This window comes from Pseudonaja textilis, chromosome 1 (genome assembly GCF_049901715.1).
Source record: "Pseudonaja textilis isolate UNSWEBS1 chromosome 1, rPseTex1.2, whole genome shotgun sequence".
NCBI classification, from domain to species: Eukaryota; Metazoa; Chordata; class Lepidosauria; order Squamata; family Elapidae; genus Pseudonaja; species Pseudonaja textilis.
In genome coordinates this window covers 206,391,863-206,413,507 of record NC_141990.1, presented here as the reverse complement: position 1 = coordinate 206,413,507, position 21,645 = coordinate 206,391,863, and the positions used below count along the sequence as shown (strand labels likewise).

General features: G+C 40.5%; 1 protein-coding gene across 1 annotated transcript in view; it reads left to right on the top strand.

Annotated features, from left to right (window-relative positions):
- Positions 1-703: 703 nt before the first annotated feature.
- The window catches only part of THSD7B (thrombospondin type 1 domain containing 7B), a 528,825-nt gene continuing 507,883 nt past the window's right edge, over positions 704-21,645 (top strand). The window contains exon 1 of the mRNA XM_087920301.1: positions 704-851. The gene's annotated coding sequence lies outside the window, so the exon portion shown is untranslated. The remainder of the gene's footprint in view (positions 852-21,645) is intronic.

Genomic DNA, 21,645 nt, shown 5'->3' with positions numbered 1-21,645 from the left:
TTAGGAGAGGAGCATCTTTCCCCTCCAGAATCGGCAAGGGCATAGTGGTATGCCCAGCCCATCGGAGTCTCCTCAAGTTTTGGGAGCTATAGTGGCCCAGTGGTTAGAATGCAGCACTGCAGGCTACTTCTGCGGACTGCCTGCAATTTGGCTGTTCGAATCCCACCAGACTCAAAGTGGACTCAGCCTTCCATCCTTCTTGAGGTGAATAAAATGAGGACCCAGATCGTTGGGGGCAATAGGCTGACTCTGCAAACCGCTTTAGAGAGGGCTGTAAAGCACTGTGAAGCGGTATATAAGTCTAAGCGCTATTGCTGGGAAGGCCGCCATTCCGTGTGGCGTTTGGAAACGTCAAACTCCGGGGTGGTTAGCCGCGGGATAACTCAAGACCCGACCGCCTTAAATGGCGACCGGTCCGCGCAACCCCAGCTGAGGAAATGCCGTGCCTGGGGTGGGGAACCGGACTCGGGTCGCCTTTTCCCTCAGCTTCCCACTCCGGCCTTCCCGGCCGTGGGTTCATTCACGTTTCTCGCTTCCGCGGCTCCACGCGCCCGGGAAAGCCCGCCTGGCCGGCTGGCTGCTTTTACTTCTCATTCCCGGCGGAGGCGAGGCGAGGCGGGCGGGGCGGGGCGGCGGGAGCCACCCAGCAGCCAATGGCGTGGCGGCGCCGTACAGCAGATGGCGTTCGCCGGCGAGCCCGAGCGAGCCTTCCCCGCCGGAGGAGCTTGACACCTCGCGGGGGTCTGTGGCATCGGCGCCGGGCTATGGGTGGGCTGCTGCCAGACCTTCACCTTCCTCCGCCCGGGGAAGCGCGTCCCCGCCGCTCCCGTCGCCAGACCCAGGCGAGTCCGGTAAGTGCCCGAGCCCGCTTTGCTGCCGTGCAGGAGCCTCTCAACCTTCGTTCCGTTTGGCGCAGGATGCCAACTTGGGATGGGGAAGGAAGGAGGGAGACGGGGGTGGGCGAGGGGGGTCAGGCGAAGGCTCCCGGGCAAAGCCCCGCTCTTCCTCCCCGTGCTTTTCCCGCCACGCTTTTCCTCCGGAGGTTGCAGAGGGATCGGGGCATGGGAAGCGGGCAGGCAGGATCGGGGATGTCCGCATCTCCAAGGCTGCCTGCCGCCTTACCGGGGAGTCAACCTCCCCCCCCCCGCCCCCAGTTGAAGTCGGCAGGGACTTACTTCGGAAGAGCCGAGCGCCGGATTCCGCCGAGCGCCTGCAGACAAGCTGCGGAGGGGATTGCGCGTGGTCGATGATCCCCGGTCCCCGATCCGACTTTTCCTTGAAATGGCATTTTCCTTCCCCTTTCCTCTTGTTTTGTCTTAACATTTTTTTTAATTAATTTTTTAAAAAAAGATTAAGCTCTCCTTAACTGAAAATCTAGGGTAAGGTAAGGCGAAACGGTCAAATTTGAGCCGATCCAAATTGCTGACATGCCCAAAGGATCTCCGTGGCTTCCCAGAAGAAGTTGTGTTCTTCGCTCCCTTAAAAAAAACAAAAAAACAAATCACACACACACACTCCTTGGGATTGTTGGGTTGTTAATCTGCATTGCGATTGCTTAATCCTCCGCGCCCCCCCCCGCCGCCCCCTTATTCCTGCCACCTATACAACCCAGAAGTTTGCAGACGACCGCAGTATGCTAGTTCCTTAGAGAGGAACGTGAGAGCAGGTTGGAGGCATAAACATTGCAAGGAAATGGTGTACAAAAAAAAAAAATCTGTGGTGGGTGCTCAGATTTCCAAAGTGTCCTGATGGGTTTCCGAAAAGGATGGGTGCAGCCAGGGGAGATCCTATGCTGACTTGGGACTGAGCCCTGCAGAAGCCGGAGAAGTGAGCAAATTATTGTCAGGTAGCAAAGGGAAGAAGGTCTTGAGTAAGTAGCACTGGCACCAATGTGGCTTGCTTTAGAGTAAACATACAGTATGTGCCATTCTGTTGGTAGAGAATTTAGAAGGTTTTGATTCACAGCAAGTCTACAGGATGGAGAGGGGGGGGGGCTGGATTTCTCCTTATTAATATGCTCAAGAATAGGTTGTGCATGTGACTTTTAAATGAAACTGTATAGTTTAGTAGTGTTTCTGGACCACACTATGCCGGTTATCTTAATATAAAAATACAGCTGTCCTGTTTAGGATTAAACATCTGGCAAGGAAAACAAAAGTACGTACCCACTGATTCTGTTTTTCTTTTTTTCCCTTGCTTCAAGTTATTTCCTTTCTTCTTCCACAGTGTTTTTTTTTCCAGAGACTATGTCAGTATCGTTCCTTTGGGACAGATTCTTTAAAATCAGTGGGGCTATGTTGTTGTTTTTTTTCTTAAAGCTTAGTAGTTTGCTGTTCAGATGGAGCTTAGATTTTATTTTATGGAAAGTAGAGGAAAGAACTAGCCACAGTTCTGGCATTTCTAAATAAATATTAGACACACGCACAATAAGCCGCTAGAGGTATAACCCTCACCTTGTTTATGTGTCTGTTGTTTGTGTTCATAAGTGATGTCTGGTACTGAATATACAACAGAACCTTTATCTTTGTGTATGATTTGGGGAACTCCCCCCCCCCCACTTTTCTTAATATCTCAGCAGGTGGCAGCACCTAACTTTTTCCAGGGCTTGGAAGCTAAGCAAGGGTTAGTATTTGGCTAGGAGACCACTATCAAAAAAGCCAGAATAGCCAGGGTGAAAGCTAAGCTAGTCTGGGAAGTTAAACAAAATGCAGGTGATGGTAAGTCTCTTCTGTGTCTTTGCCAAGGAAATTGCATTTGCAACTGAGCTCTACTTGAGAAGGTGTCTTTCTGCCTTTCTTGGTTCAGTCAGTAGTTGAATGTCAAGATGATGAATTTATGTCTCGGGCAGCTGTGTCAAGGATAGTGCAGGTTTGTTGAGTAACTAGAAGGCAACTAATCTTCAGGGACACTGCTTTTGTGTTCCACACTCTCTGTTAGCAATAGCTGCTTCCAGGTTGCTTCATGAAAGAGAGAAAACTTTTTAGCTTCCTAATAAAATCAAGGTTTTCAAAGCGGAATACTTCTTCTCGGCAGACAGACAAATTAGTCTTTGGAAGAGAAGGGCACATATTTGAGTGGCTTTTTGAAAGTTGCAATGATTGACTACTTATTCAGGTATCACTTTTAGGTTTTTGAAATTGTGCAGATAGTGCTTTGCCTGTTTATTAAAATGAAACCTCTTCTTGCTTTGGAAGTTGTTTCTTACATACTAGTACTGGATTGCTTTTGGATTTGTCTTCTTTGTTTTAGTCTTCTAAAAAAAGGAGTGGATTATACTGTTCTTAACTACTTGCTTAATTTATGGTTTGATCAGTAGTTAAAAAGCCATTAATCTGGAAGTCAGCTGGATCTTCTTCATGTCCTACTTACCTACTGAGCTTTAAAAAAACCCACCAAGATCAAATGATGAGTGATGCTTTGTCTTTTGGTAAAAAGCAATTGACAGGAATGGATTTTCAATTTTTAGTCTCCTTCCCTCCTTTTCCCTACAATTCTCTACAACTTTTTTTTTTCAATCTGTTGCTTTCCAGATCTGACATATCACAATTTCCATAAGTTTTGGCCAGCATATGCATTGATTTAGGAAAAATGAGATTTGTGTTTAAAGATTCTTGATGGTACCAAGTAAGTGGGAAGAATGTGATGCTGCTTTTACAATAATTGCTTAGAAGATGCAGTGCTTCAAAAACTTGATATGCTCATGGAAAAAATCCTTGCCTCAATGAATTTAATGATTGACAGAACAATTCTGAGCATGTTTATTTTAAAGTCAGCGCATTATAATCATTTCCATGAGAGCAGGTTCTAATAGAATTGTTTTTGACACTTTTTGGGGAAAAGCCAATTGAATTCAGTGAAATACAAGGGGTGCTGTGCAAAATTATACATAAGTGTTTAGCTTTGCAGTATAGCAATCTCCAAATTTTATACTTACTTAGTGTAAGTTACCTATCCCATAGCTTAGTTCTATGGATCAAGAAGACTTGCTTTCAAGGAAATGAGTTCAAGATTGCATCTTTATTGGATCTACTAAATAGCAATCACAGGATTGGACTCTATAGCTATAATTCATCGCATAAGAATTATGCTATGTCTTCTCAGCTCTACAAATGCCTCTTTCATAATAATTCCCAGTAATTCCCATGGTACTTATTCTTGCCATCTTATCTAGTTTGAGAGTAAGCCCATGTAAACTTGGGACTTCTTTTCTGAGCAGTAATTATATATTGGAGATGGCTGTTATATTTCAGAGTTCTGTACTTAGTTGTGGGTTTTGATGATACAATGAGACTTCTTTCCATTGCATTACATTTAGGATCCGGGTCAACTGGTGTTTCTACCAGTTTGATGACTATGTTTTGCGCGCATGTGTAAAACAACCTTAGGCTGTGCCACCTGGACAGCTGAAAAGTGCTGTGTGCAGGTGCGCAGCATTTGAAAAGCCTCTTTTTTCCTGCTTTTTTAACCTCAGCTGTGCCACACAAAGCAGCTGAAGTTGAAAAAGCAGGAAATATGTCAAAAAGAATATTAGTCTGGTTTTAACGTATTTTCTTTTTTCTTCCGTCTCTTTGTTTTTTTGTTTTTTGTTTTTCTCTCTTTTATACTTCTTCTTCTCCTTTTTCGGTCGCAAGACCGAGCGTTTTTTTTTTCCTCTCTCTTTCTCTTCTTTCTTTCTTCTTTTTCTCTCTCTGTTTCTTATGTAATGTTGTTATGTTATTTTTTTAATTGTAAATTCAATAAAATTTATATGAAAGAAAAAGCAGGAAATAAAGGACAGGTAAGAGCCCAGGTGGGCAGGTGGGCCAAACAGCAGCAAACACAGAACCGGTTCAGTGTCTGCTGAGCTACCGCCTCTATAGAACTGGGCAGAACCAGTAGCATCCCATCAGGGTATTGATTTTTAAAAATAGGATTTCCTTTCCTGACCTTAATTAAAGTTAAACTTGATGAAAAGAGGGATTCTCTGGGTATGTGTGTGTGTGTGTGTGTGGATAAAACAATTTCTTTAAAGTACTCTGGCAAATCTATTCAGAAAAAACATGTAGATGGAGGCAAAGCCATTAAATTTCACCATTGAAGTGCCGTCCAAGCAACGCAATAGTATTTAAATTAGTGATCGGAAGGATAACAGGATAGCAATCATAGATAGTGGCAAGAAGCAATTACAGACCATGGATATGGGCATCCTTATCATAATAAAATATTTCAATATCAAAAATTCAAATAAGAAGCATAACCCTTCCTGTGCCAGATAACTACAATAGAAAGGAAAGTTAAAAGTTTAATTCTGTGTACCTGACCATATTTGCTTGGAAGGCAGTTTTAAATGGAACAATCTTAAGTTTTTATGTATATTTTTACAAATGAGTGTGATTGTACTGAACTACTCTTCCCCTTGATGTTCTCAAACGCAGTGACCATGTTGGCTGCAGAAGATGGCAGAATTACAACTGTATGAACCTTGTTGTAGAGGAAGAAACTGCTTCTCCCTAATAGCTGAACACTAATGTTTCTTCTGTGATAATAACCTTCAATCTCATTTTTTTAAACCATCAAGTGGTCCTCCTTCCCATCTAGCCCACCCTTCCAAATCCTTTGTGTTCTCATTACTTTTGATTTTCTCTTGTTTTACGCGGGAAAGCTTTGATGTCATTTCCTATTTTATAGTAAACGTGGATAGAAAGGTCAAGAGTTGCTTCCTTTCTGGTTTTGAAGGCTGCCTCTCCCACCTAATAAGGATAAGAGGGCTTAACCTTGTCACCTGCTCATAAGACAGGAAGTGTCATTTTCAAAAGGGCTGAATCTGGCAAGGAATACCCACAGTTCTGCTTCCAAGGAAGCCTGTTAGAAATCCAGGAGAGCTGCCCAGGGCTGCCAAATGAGCTGTCAATCATTGTTAACGTGGTGAGACAGGGAGAAAAATGACTGGAGTTTAAGCTCTGAAGCTTAGACTTATCTAAAGGCTTTGACTTCTTTGCACCACAGAGGACAAATTATCTGTACATGGCTTCATTTTTGTCTGCAGTAAGGTCTGACTTAGCCAAGTCCTATCCAACAGCTTTCTGCTGATTAAGCCTATCCCCTAATAATGGGTTTAGTGTCTGAAGCATCAAGATGTATTGTCAAGCTCTGCTGTGAGCTTAGACATAGTGGATCCAGTAATGTAGATGGCTCAATTATCAGGGGAATGTGTGCTTCAATCCTATGTATCTGCTGAAAAGTAAAAGAGATACCCTGTGGTAAGATGGGTGGCCAGTAAACTTTACAAACTTTACATGAATAAATAAAAAATAAAAACAATTTTTTTTTTGACTGAAGTTAGGCTTATTCTGAGGGATGTGTGTGTAGGCCTGAAGCCAAATGGAACTTGGACCATTGGAACTTGCTATAGGAATACAAGTGGTTCTCGGTGAATGATGCTAATTGTGACTGGGTATTCTGCTTTTAGTCAATGATGACAATCCTGACTGCTGTCATAAAGTGAGGAACGCATGGGTCATTAAGTGAGGACCTTAGATGACCCTCATTTTTGGCGAGTTTTCTTGTGGACTTCGACAAGCGGCAAAGAAAAAGATTGCAAATTGCAATGGTGTCATCATAGCTAAAAGTATGAGGTCTGATCACAACTACCATTTGTTCAGCATTGTTGTAGGTTTGAATGGTTTCCGAACAAGTGGTCCTTAAATGAGGACACTTGTAAGCAAGTTTAAGACACCGTGGCTGCTACTCTGTTTGGAAAACATATCATCTCTCTCCTTGAGGAGAAGTCTTGAGAACTGCTCACAATCCATAAAGTATAACTGGATTATGACAGATAAAGAGGTTTTAATACTGTGATATTGTTATTGTGCTATATTTGACTGTTCCATAGATAAATATGATGAAAATGTGAGGTTTAATTCAGTGGGGGAAACCCATGATGTGTGTATCCACGCAATTTGGTTTCCATTTTGGATATTTTTATGAAATAGCCTTTTCTGAATTTCAGTCTACACCTACAATTGATGTTGCTAAATTTAACAAGAATGCCTGGATAAACAGAGATGTGCTGATCTGAATAGAAGCCCCCAATGCATTCAGACATTAGGCTAACACTACTGATTGGATGATTAAAACCCCATTGAAGTTGATAGGATTGAAGGGGTTTAACTGTGCATGGAACTGTAACCTCCATTTGTATTTTTTGGCACACCATTTTAGTACTCTTTTTTTTCCCCTAGTGCTGTACCTGGAGGACTAGACAGATGCTAGCTGCTGTGCTCCATATGTATGCATTATGGTAGGCTGCTGACTTGTGCCCTGGAGTCATGTTCCCTCCTCCTTCGTTACGTTTGGATCAGGAAGAGCATTCAAACAAATTTGATGTGCTGTAGCTGTTGCTTGCAAGATGCTGTTTGCCTGTATTTTTTTCCCCTTTACAGTTCTGGCTATGGACTTGATTCTTTTTCCGATCTGTTTTTTTTAAAATTAGATAATCTGAGGAAATCTTTTCTATAGCGTCAACTGCTACACACGTACACACACACACACACACACACACACGCACACACACACACGAGCTGCGTGCTACTTTATGAAATATTTTTGTGATGTTCAGTCTTTTCTTAGTCTCACGTTGTTGTTTTGTTAGATTACTGAGGTTTACAATAGGAGTCAGAAACTGATTTCTTGACCCCCTTCAGGAATTCAGTGACTACACAGCCCTTTTTCTCTTGGGAGACTCCCAAGCTATAACATCCTTTAACAATTCTCCAAATCCACACAGGACTTTGAAGCACTATGTTCTAATCATGTCATAATCTCAATAGTCAATGAAATAAATACTGATAGTTTGTACTGGGAGCCTAACCACATTCTAAGCTACTGTTTGTTTGCTTTAAGTGCAGTATGTGAAGTAAATAAGGATTCATACTGCAGGCTAAATTGAACTAAGCAAAACATATTATGAGATTAGCACAGTGTGTGAACCCAGTCATTACCACTTGTGATGGCAAATGAATATCCATGCCAGAGGTTCAATAGCAGCTGGCTTAGTGGCAGTATCTGTTCTCTGATGAGTCAACCAGGGTGGTGGAGGGATCTGTCTAACACCACTTTGCCTTCAGCTGCCCCTCTTTCTGAAAAAGGAAAAAATGGACAAATAATCCCGCCCTGCTGTATTTTAAATATAGCCGGCTCATTCTCCAGCCTGGAAAATTTCTTCTTACCCTTTTCGGAAGAGGAGAGATCAGTCCACATATGACCTTAATTAACAACAGGAAATAATGGTGTGATAGATATTTATTTACATTAATTGTTGCAGTTGTGAAATACACACACACACACACACACACACACACAGTGTTTATCACAGTGCTTTCTATAGGTTCTGTTTTCCCGCTTCTCTTTCCGTTTTCACTTTCATAATTATCATATTCACTCTTATTCAGACTACTAAAAGAAATAGATAAAAGGGCAATATAATCACAGTCACAAAACTATAGAGTTCTTACAAATGGAAACAAAGCCAAATGGGTGAAATATTTTTTATGTACAGTACTTGAAAACACTTTGTAAGGGGCAGATGGTCTGAGAAGTGAATGGGAAACACTCACAAAAGTTTCCTTATTCATATATAGATTAATTGATTACACAATTAATCATCCCAGGAGATGATTTTAAGAATCAGGTTATGAAATGTTCTTTGGTGTTTTTGTTGTTGTTGTTTAACTCTCCCTGGATATAGTTGTCGTCTGATTTTAAAAGCAGATGACTTTTTAAATGGATTAGTTCAGTGGTGTCAACATAATCTTGTATTGCTTTTTAATTTATATATGAGTTATGGTATCAGTACAGGCAGCAGTGCGATTCAATCAGTGTATCAGTCGGTTCGGTGAGTGTGCTTTGTGCACGCACTCTGCCTTTAAAAAAGCCCATTTTCAACTCTAATACTTATCTTCTACTGTAGCCCCTGGGACTAGAACAGCTGAGGCATGGCAAACCGCTCTGCTGCGCAAGTCAGCTGTGCTAAAAAATCAGGAAATAAAGCACAGGAATGAACAGGTGGGGCCAAATGCTCACCAGAACTACCGGTTCTGAATCCCACCACTGAGTACAGGTAGTCCTCGATATACAACCATTTTCTTAGTGACCGTTCGAAGTTACAGCAACACTGAAAGTGACTTATGACCAGAGGTGGGATTCAATTTTTTTTAAACTACCAGTTCTGTGGGCGTGGCTTGGTGGGCGTGGCAGGGGACCGGATACTGTAAAATCTCAATTTTTGCTAGTTCTCTGAACTACTCAAAATTTCTACTACCAGTTCTCCAGAACTGGTCAGAGCCTGCTGAATACCACCTCTGCTTATGACCATTTTTCACACTTATGACCATTGCAGCATCCCCATGGTCAGACGCTTGCAACTGTATTTATGACCGTTGCAGTGTCGCAGGGTCATATGAATCATCTTTTGTATGACCTCCTGACCAGCGGTGTCAATGGGGAAGCCAGATTCATTTCAGAACCGTGTTACTAAGTTAACAATTGCAGTGATTCATTTAACAACTGACTAGAATAGAATAGAATAGAATATAGAATAGAATAGAAAGAATACTTTATTGGCCAAGTGTGATTGGACACACAAGGAATTTGTCTTAGTGCAAATGCTCTCAGTTTATATAAAAGAAAAGATACATTCGTCAAGAGTCAAGAACCATCAGGTACAACACTTAATGATAGTCATAGCTCATAAAATGGGGCAAAAATTCACTTAACAGTTTTCCTTAGCAATGGAAATTTGGGGCTCAGTTATGGCTGTAAGTTGAGGATTCCCTGCACCTAATTTTGGGGTTACCTACTTTGAGATGGATGTTTCTGTCTTGTGCCAAATTAGTGGTTCAGGGTTCTTCCTTCAAGAGAAGCTCTTTTCTGGATGGGGCTCTTCATTGTTGTTGTCCTTTAAGAGGTCATTGAAGACAATTTTGTGGGGATTGAATTGCTCCCACATTGGATATATTTTATGGATGTGGATGTTAGTTTATTTTTCTTTAATTGGTTAGGGTTTAGGGTTAATTGGTTGCTTTATTTGGAACTGCATTTTAATGTGTAAATCTCTTATTCCTGATTAAATCTTATCTTTAAATGGTTTTATAGAATTTTATTGCAAAGTTATGGTTTATACTTGACTTAAGTTGTTTCAGTAGGGAGATATATAAATGCTTGGATAAATATAGTGCCAAATAATGCTTATTGAAGATGGATTGGATAGGTTTAATACAGCAGATAAGGACATATTCAGTGCCTGGTATAAATCCAGCTGGTAAATTATGTTTACTATTAAGACAAGCATTAGACCGGCACTAATCTATATTGGACTTGTCTTATTGAGATACAAACTTAGCTTGCACTACTGTGAATTACTGCATCATCCAAATCAGACCATGATTCAAGACTATTTAAGGACTCCTTTTTGCCCCCTGCCTGTAAACCTGGATGTTGACTCGGTTTCTTTAATTATGGTCTACCATGTCATCTGAGCGTATACAAAATGGCTGGCTTATTCTTAAGAAGCCACTATCCTTTAGGGAAGGGGTGTCAAATTGGATTTCTTCAAGGGCCGGATCAGCATTGTAGTTGTCATCCATGGGCCGGGTGGGGAGGGAAGATGGGACGGACCGCAGATAGGACGGACGCCTCCTGTAGTACCCTGCCGGCCAAAACGGGGCATGGGGGATGCGCGTGATCCCCCCAAACCCCATTTTGGCTATCAGGGTGCTGCAGGAGGCTATCCAAGCTGAAAACAGGGTGGAGGAGCCTACGTGCAACCCCCCCACGCCCCATTTTTGCTAGCAGAGGCACCACGGGCTGGTCCTTTGCTATTTCCAGCCTGGCCCTGTGGGCCAGGTCTAAGCATCCCACAGGCTGGATCTGGCCCTTCTGGGTTTAACACTCCTGCTTTAGGGAATAAGACATTAGAGACCATAACATGTTGTTACTCTTGAAGATCACCTCTGTTACTTCCAAGCTTTTTTGCTGTGGACATGTAGCATAGTCCTTTCTAAAAATAAAAAGTCTATAAAGTTCCCTAACTCTCAGGGGGCAATATAGGTCTTAATTTTAAAATCAATTTCCCAGCCTCTGTAAATGTGATTGGGATACTACCTGTAGAAGGAAGGGATACACTGAGCTCTTATAGTTGTTTCACATGTTGTCTTTGACATAGATTATCTCTTAATCTCTTGCTCCTGGTTAACAGTGGGATATCTTCCTGGATGTACACAAGTTAGCCTGAATGTCTTAATGAAGGAAGTAATCATATGAATTTTAGGAACATAGGCAGATTGCAGACATGGCCTCTGCACTCTTGCTATCATATTAAATACTCTTTCCATGTAAACATGGTTTGAATTATTCTTCAGATACAGTCACATTCATGCCTACTTCATTTCATATATACTTTAGTTTTATCATAAGGCACAATGATACATTGTACGTATTATTTGGGTATTGTGATATTTATGCATTGTTAATTAGAGACGGTGAGCACTATGATGTTAATAATGTAAACCTTTAAAGAAAAGGAAGAAAACAAAATTTATAACGAGATAATTTTTATTTCCCAATTCTAAAAAGGGGGAAGCCAAAATATAGATTTTGAGTAGAGCCAGAGCAGAGAGACAGCTTGGTGCAATGGTTAAGGCATCGTGCTAGAAACCCAGAGACCATCAGTTCTATTCTATTGCCTTTAGGCAGAAAGCCAGCTGGTTGACCTTGGGCTGGTCACTCTCTCTCTCTCAGCCTTAGGAAGCAAGCAATGGCAAACCATATCTAAAAGTCTTGCAAAGTAAATTGTGGTTACAAGCCAGGTGTCCACACTGATTCATTGGTATACACATACAAACATACATGCACTTATGCATTCACACACAGGGTAAAAGTGAATGGGAAAACATTGGGAAGGCAATGGCTGCTGTGGAATGGAAGAAAGATTTGACCTACACAACGTTAAATATTTTCATGCCCTTCTAAGTGGTTTAGGTTCTGCACAGAAGGTCTCCATTCATTGTGGGTTTGTACAGATTAGAATTGTGGACGTGGAAGCCACCTGGGCTGATTTGCACTTGGAAGTAGTTGCAGTTATGAAGCAGCTGCGAAAGATGAAAAATGAAGATAGCAGAAACGGAATTAATAGAGAGTTAGGATCCGACTGAACACGGATTTAGATCTGCTTTTAAAAAAACCTTTTAATTGGAATGGATGAGAGATCCAAATTCCCTTTTTGACTATGGCTATGGAAGCTTTTGCTTCTTTATGAAGTGCACTGGGTCCTTTTCATCAAGCTATAAGCTTTTCTTTCTCCGTTCCTAAAATAACACAGCAATATTTGGTGGGGTAAATAAAACCAACAATGCCAGCAATATTTGGGGGGGGGATAAAAATGTGGAAGGAAAATGCAGCGCTTTCGAGAGGCTGCAACTACCCTCCAGTGGCTGCTTTCTATGCTGCTTTGGGAAAGCTATGGATCTTGAGAAGCACAGGGGAGGTTTTGAAAGGGGCTCTGCCAGTTCAGTCAATTGCAGATTCTTCCCTGAAATGCTTGCAAACCGCCACTTCTGAGCCTCCCGGGAATGGATTTATCTGAGAACTAGAATGGACGTGATCAATGTTCATTTTTAAATAAGAATGTGTATGTTTTCTGCCTGCTTTTGCTCATCTTGCGGTATGAAAAGCAGAATAGTTCCCTTGAGAAAGGTAGTTTAATGCTAGAAATATAGACTAAGGGAATAATTTCAAAATAGCATTTTAAAAAACCCCAAGTAAATGATAAGTAAATCGTCAAAAGGAAAAAAAAAACATATGAGGATAAACACCCATGCGAAGGTACTCATTTTAGGCCAAGGTGAAACAGGAAGGATGTGTTCTAATTTTGTAAATGCAGATCTCAGAGTCACCCTTTTCAAATATCTGATCTGAAATGCATTATTTGTATAATGGGTTATACATATAGGGATGGATTCAAAGGCAAAATGGTTCTTTGGGCCACACCTGAGCCGGCATGCTGCATCTGTTTGCAACACTTAAGCCAAACTCACTTCTTGGGAGATCACAATGCAATAGCTGAAGGCAGCCACTTGAACCTGGGAAGAGGTCCAGAGACTTCCAGGAGATGCTGTCCCACCTGGTACCCAGCAGATTGCTCTACCCTTGAATCTAAATTACTGCCCAAGTTTATATAGTCAGTCCTCAACTTATGAAAGGTCGCTTAGCAATCATTCAGAGTTCTGATGGACCTATCCGGGGGTACTTATAATGCAGATTTGAAGTTGTCGTGGTTGCTTCCCCATAGTCACGTGACTGCACTTCAGTCTGATGTTTGCAGCCCCTTGTGGTCATGTGACTGCATTTTATGATGATTTTGCACTTACTTCCAATTTTCAGCAAAACTGCATCCTTAGTTGGTTCGCTTAACAACTGTGGACTTCAGTTAAGGACCATGGATTTACGTAATTGCTGCTGCAGAAGTCGTAAAAAACTTACGACCATCATGCATTATGCCTATGATGGTGGGCAAGCTCCTTTATGGTCTTAATTCAAGGACTACTTGTACTCTAGTCTTAAAGTTCTTATGGCAGGTATTTTCACTTTTATTTCCCATTCTATATAGTTGCAGGAAAAGCTACTTGCACTATTGTTTTTATTCTGCAAATTATCTACAGCAGGGTTGTGCAACCTTTTGGCTTTCCTGGGTCATACTGAGCGAAGAGGAATTGTCTTGGGCCGCATATAAAATCTAACATAGTTTCATGATATAAAATCTCATAATAATGTTAAAAGTCTACCATCTTGTGGGGCCACATTACTAGCTATCCAGGGCTGTGTTTGGACATGCCTGATCTACAATATCACCTTTTGTTCCGAAATAAAGTTTTCAATGTGATTAATATTCCTTAAATTATAGCATCCAATTTTCACATGGTTCTCTTATCTTAGTAGATGCTGTGAATGGTATGCATGCAGTTTGAGTTTTTCTTCTTGCTTAATTCCAGACTGAGGAATTCACCATTATTAACAATTAATTGTGTGGGAGGCAAGGGCAAGGAGGAGCAACTGAAAATGAAATGGTACATGAGACACATTGCAGGTGGTATGGCAGCCTGTCATATTCCTCTTTAAGCGATGCGATAGCATGCATCATGTTGCTTTTTAAAGAAACTGGGTCTGTGGCATAATCAATGCTCTGGAATCTCTTTTATTGCAATGGCAGAGATTATTACATAGGAGCAAATTTGAGATGCAATGTGTAATAAAGCTTATTTGGCCAAGGTACCTAAATTTCAGGTCCTTGCCATTTATAGTTTCATTTCTGCAAATAAATATTGGAGCCTAAATGTATTTCCCCAAAGGGTGCTACACGTTCAATTGTTAGATTTCTTTTTTGTCTCAGTGCATACCACATGTTGAGATCATAGCCTTAAACGGAAACTGATCCAGGAAAGCTCTTAGACCAAGGTTTGTTTTTTTATCATCTGGAAGAGAATGGGCCAAGAATGGAACACAGCATTAAAATATATATTGATTTTTGCTTCTTGGGATGCTTGTTGATCCCTGATAATGACGTGTTAGAAAACTTTGGAAAAAGAAACCCATGGGGTGTTTTATATATGGGTATATGTGTAAGATATATGTATATAGCATAGGAATAGCAGTAGCACTTAGACTCATACATGGCTTCACCATGCTTTACAGTGCTCTCTAAGCGGTTTACAGAGTCAGTCTATTGCCCCCAACAATTTGGGTCCTCATTTTACCCACCTCGGAATGATGGAAGGCTGAGTTAACCCTTGAGCTGGTGAGAATCGAACTGCCAAATTGCAGGCAGCCAGCAGTCAGCAGAAGTAGCCTGCATATTGTACACCAACCACTACTCCATCATGGCTCAATAGCACTTATATACCTCTTACATACCCTTACATCAAGCAGGTTCTCATTTTACTGACTTCGGAAGGACGGAAGGCTGAGTCAATCTCGAGACCCATTAAAATCAAACTCCAGACTGTAGGCAGAGTTATCCTGCAATACTACATTCTAATCACTGCACCACTCCTCCTCCTAAGATATATGTGTATATGTGTACATACAGGACCCACACATATAACCCAACATAAAAAAGCAGATGTCTTCTGATGTCGCTCCTTCCTTTGATTCGGGGACTTTTTGACAATACCTACCAGCTAATATTGTATATCTAAGCAGCATTAAGATTGGCTTACTTTGGATGGGAGGTCACCATGAAACTCCAAGGCTGTAGATAGACTGGAAACAAATACTGGGAGAAGAATATAGGTAGTAGTTCGTTTAATGACCATTTTGAGTTATGATGGCCTCAGATAGGGTGATAATGGGGGGGGCGGAAATAACATTTCACAATGGGTCAAAGTGCTTTGCCCTCTGTAAAACCCTTCCAGCCATCATAAAATGTTGTGCCCCGACCAGTCACATGACTGCATTTTGGGCACTTGCCAACTGGTTGCAGTCACAAATGGGTGCTTTTTTGGAAGAATGGGACTGTGATTTTTGACTTTTTTGCTAGTTACAGGTGTTTTTCTCAGATTCTGCCAAAAACAGTACCCATTTGGAAGAATGGGTTTGGACTTATGACTGCATGATTCACTTAACAACCACAGTAAAAGGGTTTTAAGATAGGATCTGGTCATGTGGGTCTCTCGACCTATGACTGTCACAAATTACGACCAAGATTCTAGTCCCAATTGTGGTTCTAGGTTGAGCACTAGCTATGAAGCATTATTTGTGTATTGTTGGTTAAAAGTTACATGGACATGCCTAGAGCAGCGAAAACATTTTATCCTGAGATGCACTTGTGTAAAACCAAAATTTGTTTATGTGAAAATTGTTATTTCTGTTATTATGTGGAAGATCTCAGGAAAAGGTAGATCTGCATAGTTGCAGGGTTTCACTTGAAATGCGTAATTTTTCTTCTTCTTTGAGGAAGCTATCCATGTTTCGCTCCTTCATTATCGCTCCACATAGTTTGTATGTATTTATGTCAAGGCCAATTGTTTTATAATGCCCTACCTACCTTCTTTTTATGCTAAAATACAAAGTGGCACTGACATTTAAGAAACTAGAGAGACTGACTTTACTAAAAATCTTAGCCCCCTTACAGACGAGATGCTTCAGAAGCCATAAACACAAGGGCAACGGAAGATACCAAAAGCAACATAAATGATCTGTACAAGAATGAAAAAAAAAATAGACATTTTTAATAAAACCCAACCATGTTGCGCAACATGCGGCCTAATTAGGGCTCAAGAATTACAGTTCAGTAGGATTTCTCACATATCCTGTATAGCTTGTGAATCAACCGGGAAAGAAAGAAAATGGGTAAAATTCAATCTTTTCCTCCATTTTATTGGTCAGAAACAGAAAACTGTTCTTGGTACAGGGTAACCCTCCGCTCTGTTTTTTTTTTTGCTTTCTGGATATGAAAGCAGTGGCAGGCAGTAAAATGGAACAGTGTGCATAGGTCCACTGGTTCGTGGCTTGACTGTTCCACTTGCTGCCTGCTTTTATTTTATTTTATAGTTTTGGTGTGGGGGTTATGCTCTTTTAGCTTTTTTGCTTGTGCTGAAGTTTGGTTTAAAGAAGTGCAGCAGGTAAAAAGTAGCACTTGCTGGCCAGGAGATGGAGATGATCTGTATGTTATCTCTGTCCCCCTTGTCACGGGTTTTTTTAAGTACACCCAGCTCAGTTCGCTCAAAACACAAAAAAACCAATACAGGTCTCTAGACAACACACACACACACACAAAACTTCATAGGCTATTACTCATTACTCAGCGCTACTCCATTCTTCCTCATGAATTCTTCCTCGTTGCAATTCTATCACTATAGGTAATCCTTGACTTACAACCATTTGTTTGGTGATCAGAGTTATATCAGCACTGAAAAAAGTGACTGGTTTTCACACTTACAACTGTTGAAGCCTTCTCCTGATCACATGATCAGAATTTGGGCATTTGGCAGCTGGCATGTACAGTTTTTATGCCAGTTGCATTGTTCTGAGATCATGTCATCACCATTTGTATATTTTCGCAGCTGGCTTCCAACAAAAAAAAAATTAATGGGAAAGCCAGATTCACTTAATAAGCACATGATTCACTTAGTGATTCACTTAACAACAGAGGCAAAAGTATCATAAAATGGGGTACATTTAACAACTGTCTTGCTTAGCAACATACATTTTCAGCTCTATTCTGATCATAAGTCAAGGAGTACCTGTACTCCTTGGGAGAACTGCTAGATAATTTTTCCCTTTCTATAGTAGATGCTTTAAATGGCTTCAGGCTGTATTGCCCTGCTGGCTGGGGAGAGGTCTTAAAGAGACAGGAGCACAGGGAAGGATTAACAGGGCACTAAGGACCATCAGTCACACACCCCTAAGGTGGGCATACAGAGCATTCTGGCCTTTTGTTCTTTGTATGCTTTTTGAGCATGATGTTCTGCAAGTTAATATTAAGCTATAGCTACATATTAGGAATCAAACAATTCATGCCTGTTCTTTAACACAAATAGAGGATTTTAATGGGGAAAAAAATCTGATAGGGCTATTGGGTACAGTTTAAGAAGGTGAATTGGGACTAGGGGAGGATGGAGTTCATTTTCAGAATGGCAATTGACCAGGTTAGGCTGGTCTTACAACCAACTGCCCAGAGTTGAGACTGTGGAGAGAAAAATGAGGACATAACCTTGAGCAAACCTTGGCTTCTGAGAGGAAAAGCAAAATGTAGCTGTAATAATAACAAAATAAAGCATGCTGTTTAAATCTGCTTTTCCCAAGTTCATCAACCATAACATGTTGAAGAGATTGTTTCAGAAGAATCAGTTCTTGGCTTCATTACTTAGTGTCTCTGATACAATTTCATGTGGGATTGCACCAGGAGAAATGCTATTCTGCAATGCTCTGTCATTTCTGGGTTTTATTTTGTTTTAGACAATGTCAGTGTAGCGTCCTCTTGTTTTTCTTGTAGATTAATGATATTTTATAGGAAAAGGCAGTTTAGTGAAGCTACTGTAGATACTTTAGTTGGGAATCAAACATTGGGTTATCAGTAATGTGGATAATGTATACCAAGAATGTGAGCTTGGACTATAACACTCATTATTAGCTTTGAAAGATTGCGTTGGATCCTTAGCTTGCTAATCTAGCAAAAAACAACAGAGTAGGCCAATGGTTGCTCACCTTTTTGGGCTCCTGTGCCAAAAATTGTGCGCCGCTTGCACACTCATACTCGTGTGCCAGCACCCAGAAGGCAATGCGCGCCCCCTATCCCCCCATGTATGAGCACGTAATCCCCACCTCCGCTGCCCCTTTACCTGCACTGCACCTCACAGCTGATTTTCGGCCGGTTTGAGGCCTTTTTCGGCCTCCCAAAGGCTGGAGGAAGGCTTCTGTTGGCTTCTGCAGGCTTTGCAGGCCGAAAACTAGCCCCATTTCGTCACTTCCGGTATTTTTGGAAAAACAGGCTTCTGCAGGCCTGCAAAGCCTGCAGAAGCCTTTCTCAAGCCTTTGGGAGGCCGAAAAAGACCTCAAAATGACCGAAAATCAGCTGTGAGGCGTGTGCATGCCCAGTGAAGTAAGTTTCCCTGTAGCTCACGTGCTAGCACAAATGGCTCTTTGTGCCACCTGTGGCACGCATGCCATAGGTTTGCCATAATGGGAGTAGGCTAATAGTTATTCTCTTGCTTGATCCTTGGAATCAGTTTAGTGGTCGGCTTTCTTGTGCAGCCAAGTTTCGTGGTTAGAGCAACCTTAAGGAAAGGTCTTTTGTGGAAAGTACAACATTATCTGGTCTACATGGAGTTAAAGGCAGCCTTTTCCAACATCCCCATTTTAGAAGTGTTGAATTGGATCTTCTGGCAATCACAACTTGTGTGGAGAGGAGTTACAGCAGGGGTATCAAACTTGTGTCATCACAGCAGTGTCACTTGACATATTGGAACTTTTTTCCTCTGCTAAACCAGGCATTGGAGTGGCTACCACGTGACGCATCCTGCCCATGGGCTGCGAGTTTGACAGCCCTGAGTTATAGCCATAAAACTTCTGGATGGTGCCAACCTGGGGGAGATTGATCAAATAGATTCCAAAGTTATGTTATTTATGATTTTTGAAGCAACTTCTGTAGTAATAGTTGGAAAGGAGGAGTAAAAACATATTATTGAAAAGTTCTGAGGAATTCTTTGAAATAAAAGCACTTTTTCTGTTCTTTCTAGCCAATAAATGATTATTGGTGGTAGTGCTGTCTTCTGGAAAATGTTGGCTCCACCGGTCTGACCAGGGGACTCTTCAGTGGCTTCCACCCTTATTAAATTCTCCACTTGGGATTGTGCTATTTTATTGTTTACCTTTGGTTAAAGAGGAGCCCCCAGGGATGTAATTAACACGTACAAGTTTAATACAAAATATATCCCTCTTAAAACAACTAGACACACGCACCCTGAAAACAAAGAAAAAAAGAAAAGAAAAGAAAAAAAGAAAACTAGCCAAATGAATAAAATGACAAACACATCTTTAAATTCAGTGTTGCAATCTTGTGCACTTGGGAGTAACCCAGCTTTGATTTTGTGTTACACATGGGTAGGACTGCACCATATTTCTAAGTTGCCTTTGAGTGTTTTCTACTATATTTCCTTCCATATGGTTTTCATTTGAGTGAGAACGCATAAGATTATTGGGAGTTTAGAAGTGTAATAATAGCAGTGCTAGATTTCTCATCATGCCGTCAATTTTCTGTTTTGTAATTTCAGCAAGGAGAAAATATTTTCATCCTGAAATTGTATTTCCAATAAAGCATTAAAGGTCTCATCCTGGAGAAGAAACACTGGTGATTGCCTCCACTTTAAACCCAGAGATTGTGTTAAGTATTTGATTATTTTGGAATGGCTTCTACCCAAGGTAAACACTCTAATTGCAGCTGCTGGCCTCTATTTATGATCAGCCAGGTTGTGCTCCCTTGACAATTGCTATGCCAATTGTTCACCTGTGAATAATAAGCAATTCCAAGTCATTCTGCCTTATCAAATGTAATTGATGGTGTGGAAGCTGTTCACGTGTCCTGATTTGGTATATAATTAATATATGAGGAAGGAGAAAGATGATTATGGTAGATCTTCTATAGCTGCTCTTCTGGTTTTAGACCTTTTGCCCTGATAATCTTTCATATCTAATTGTGCTTTACTTATTTATTTTATTTTTATTTTATTTGGTTTATCAATTGCTTACAAGATAATAGGTATAAGTAAAAACATAGTTGTGAATACATGGATACGTATGAGAAAAATAAAAGATAAAAGAAAAACTGTTAAACCCTATTCTTGGGATCTGTTTATATAGAACACCAAAATAATTTCCCTTGTAGACCACTGAAGATAGAATTGCATCTGGTCTTATCACAATTTCATAACTGAAGAAGACATTTTAGATATCCTTGAGTGTCTGTTATTTTCCTTAGATAATCTTCACTTTCTTGGGATTTGAGTTGTTGACAGACTGCTGGAAATTATGTTATATTCCCATGATCCATGACAATTACTTTCTCATCTAACTTTGACAGTGTGGGATTTGCTTTGTCTATATTCAGCAGTTGAAAAGATGAAACCTAACCCCTTATTTTGGTTTTCTACTGAATTCATTGTCCTCTGTGTTCCCTATTTGTATACAGTGCTTATAATCTCTGCTTCCCAAAATAAGACAGCAAAACTTTGCCCTTGCCTGACTGTTCTTCCACTTGCAAAACTGATTTGATTCTTCAGTATTAAGTTGACAGTGATGGTTAACACGGCATAGCTGGTAATTCCAGGTTGGAGAAGGCTGACAATATTGGCATGCATATAAATTTGCAAGGGATGCATTAGCTGTTTTGTGTGTTGCTTCAGGACAGCAAAGAATGGTGTTCATCCTGCAATCATTTCAGTAAATGGAAGCCTATGCTAGCTAGAGATTGGTTTAATTTTCAGAATTATAGCCATCATGACTTTCTCCAGAGCCAAGACTTCCTTGATCAGATTCATATATAAAATCATGAGTTGAGCTGTCAGGTTGCTGTGAATCATAGCAGTTTTGCCAAAGGATATGTTAAATAAAAAAATTACCTTATTATTATATCACAGCTGGCTTGATCAAGAAATGTTGATGACCTGAAATCTTTCTACTCCTTTACCTATTGTACTTTGCATGAAAAGACAATTCATTGGAGTTACTGATACTAGTACTTGGAGAACATTATTTTTTTTTTTCTCACAGATCACTTAGTTCTTTCACTTATATATACACAAAATCAGGCTTTGGAATAATGTTAATTGACAATAGTATACATGCATATTTTGTTCCTCGCTTATTTGAAATGCTCTTTTTAAAATTCAGAGGAAAGTTTGATTACTTGGTAATTTTTCTAACAGGATATGATTGAAAAGAAGTTAACATAGTAGTTTGTATATAAAGTTTCCATAACTGGATTGAAACATGATCCACAAACCTCATTAGATATCATTTGGGAATATTTCTTATTGGAAAAAAAAATGAGAAAAAGGCTAGAACATTTCGGACATCAAAATATAGGTTTAAATAAACATGGAAAGATAGTTTATAGGA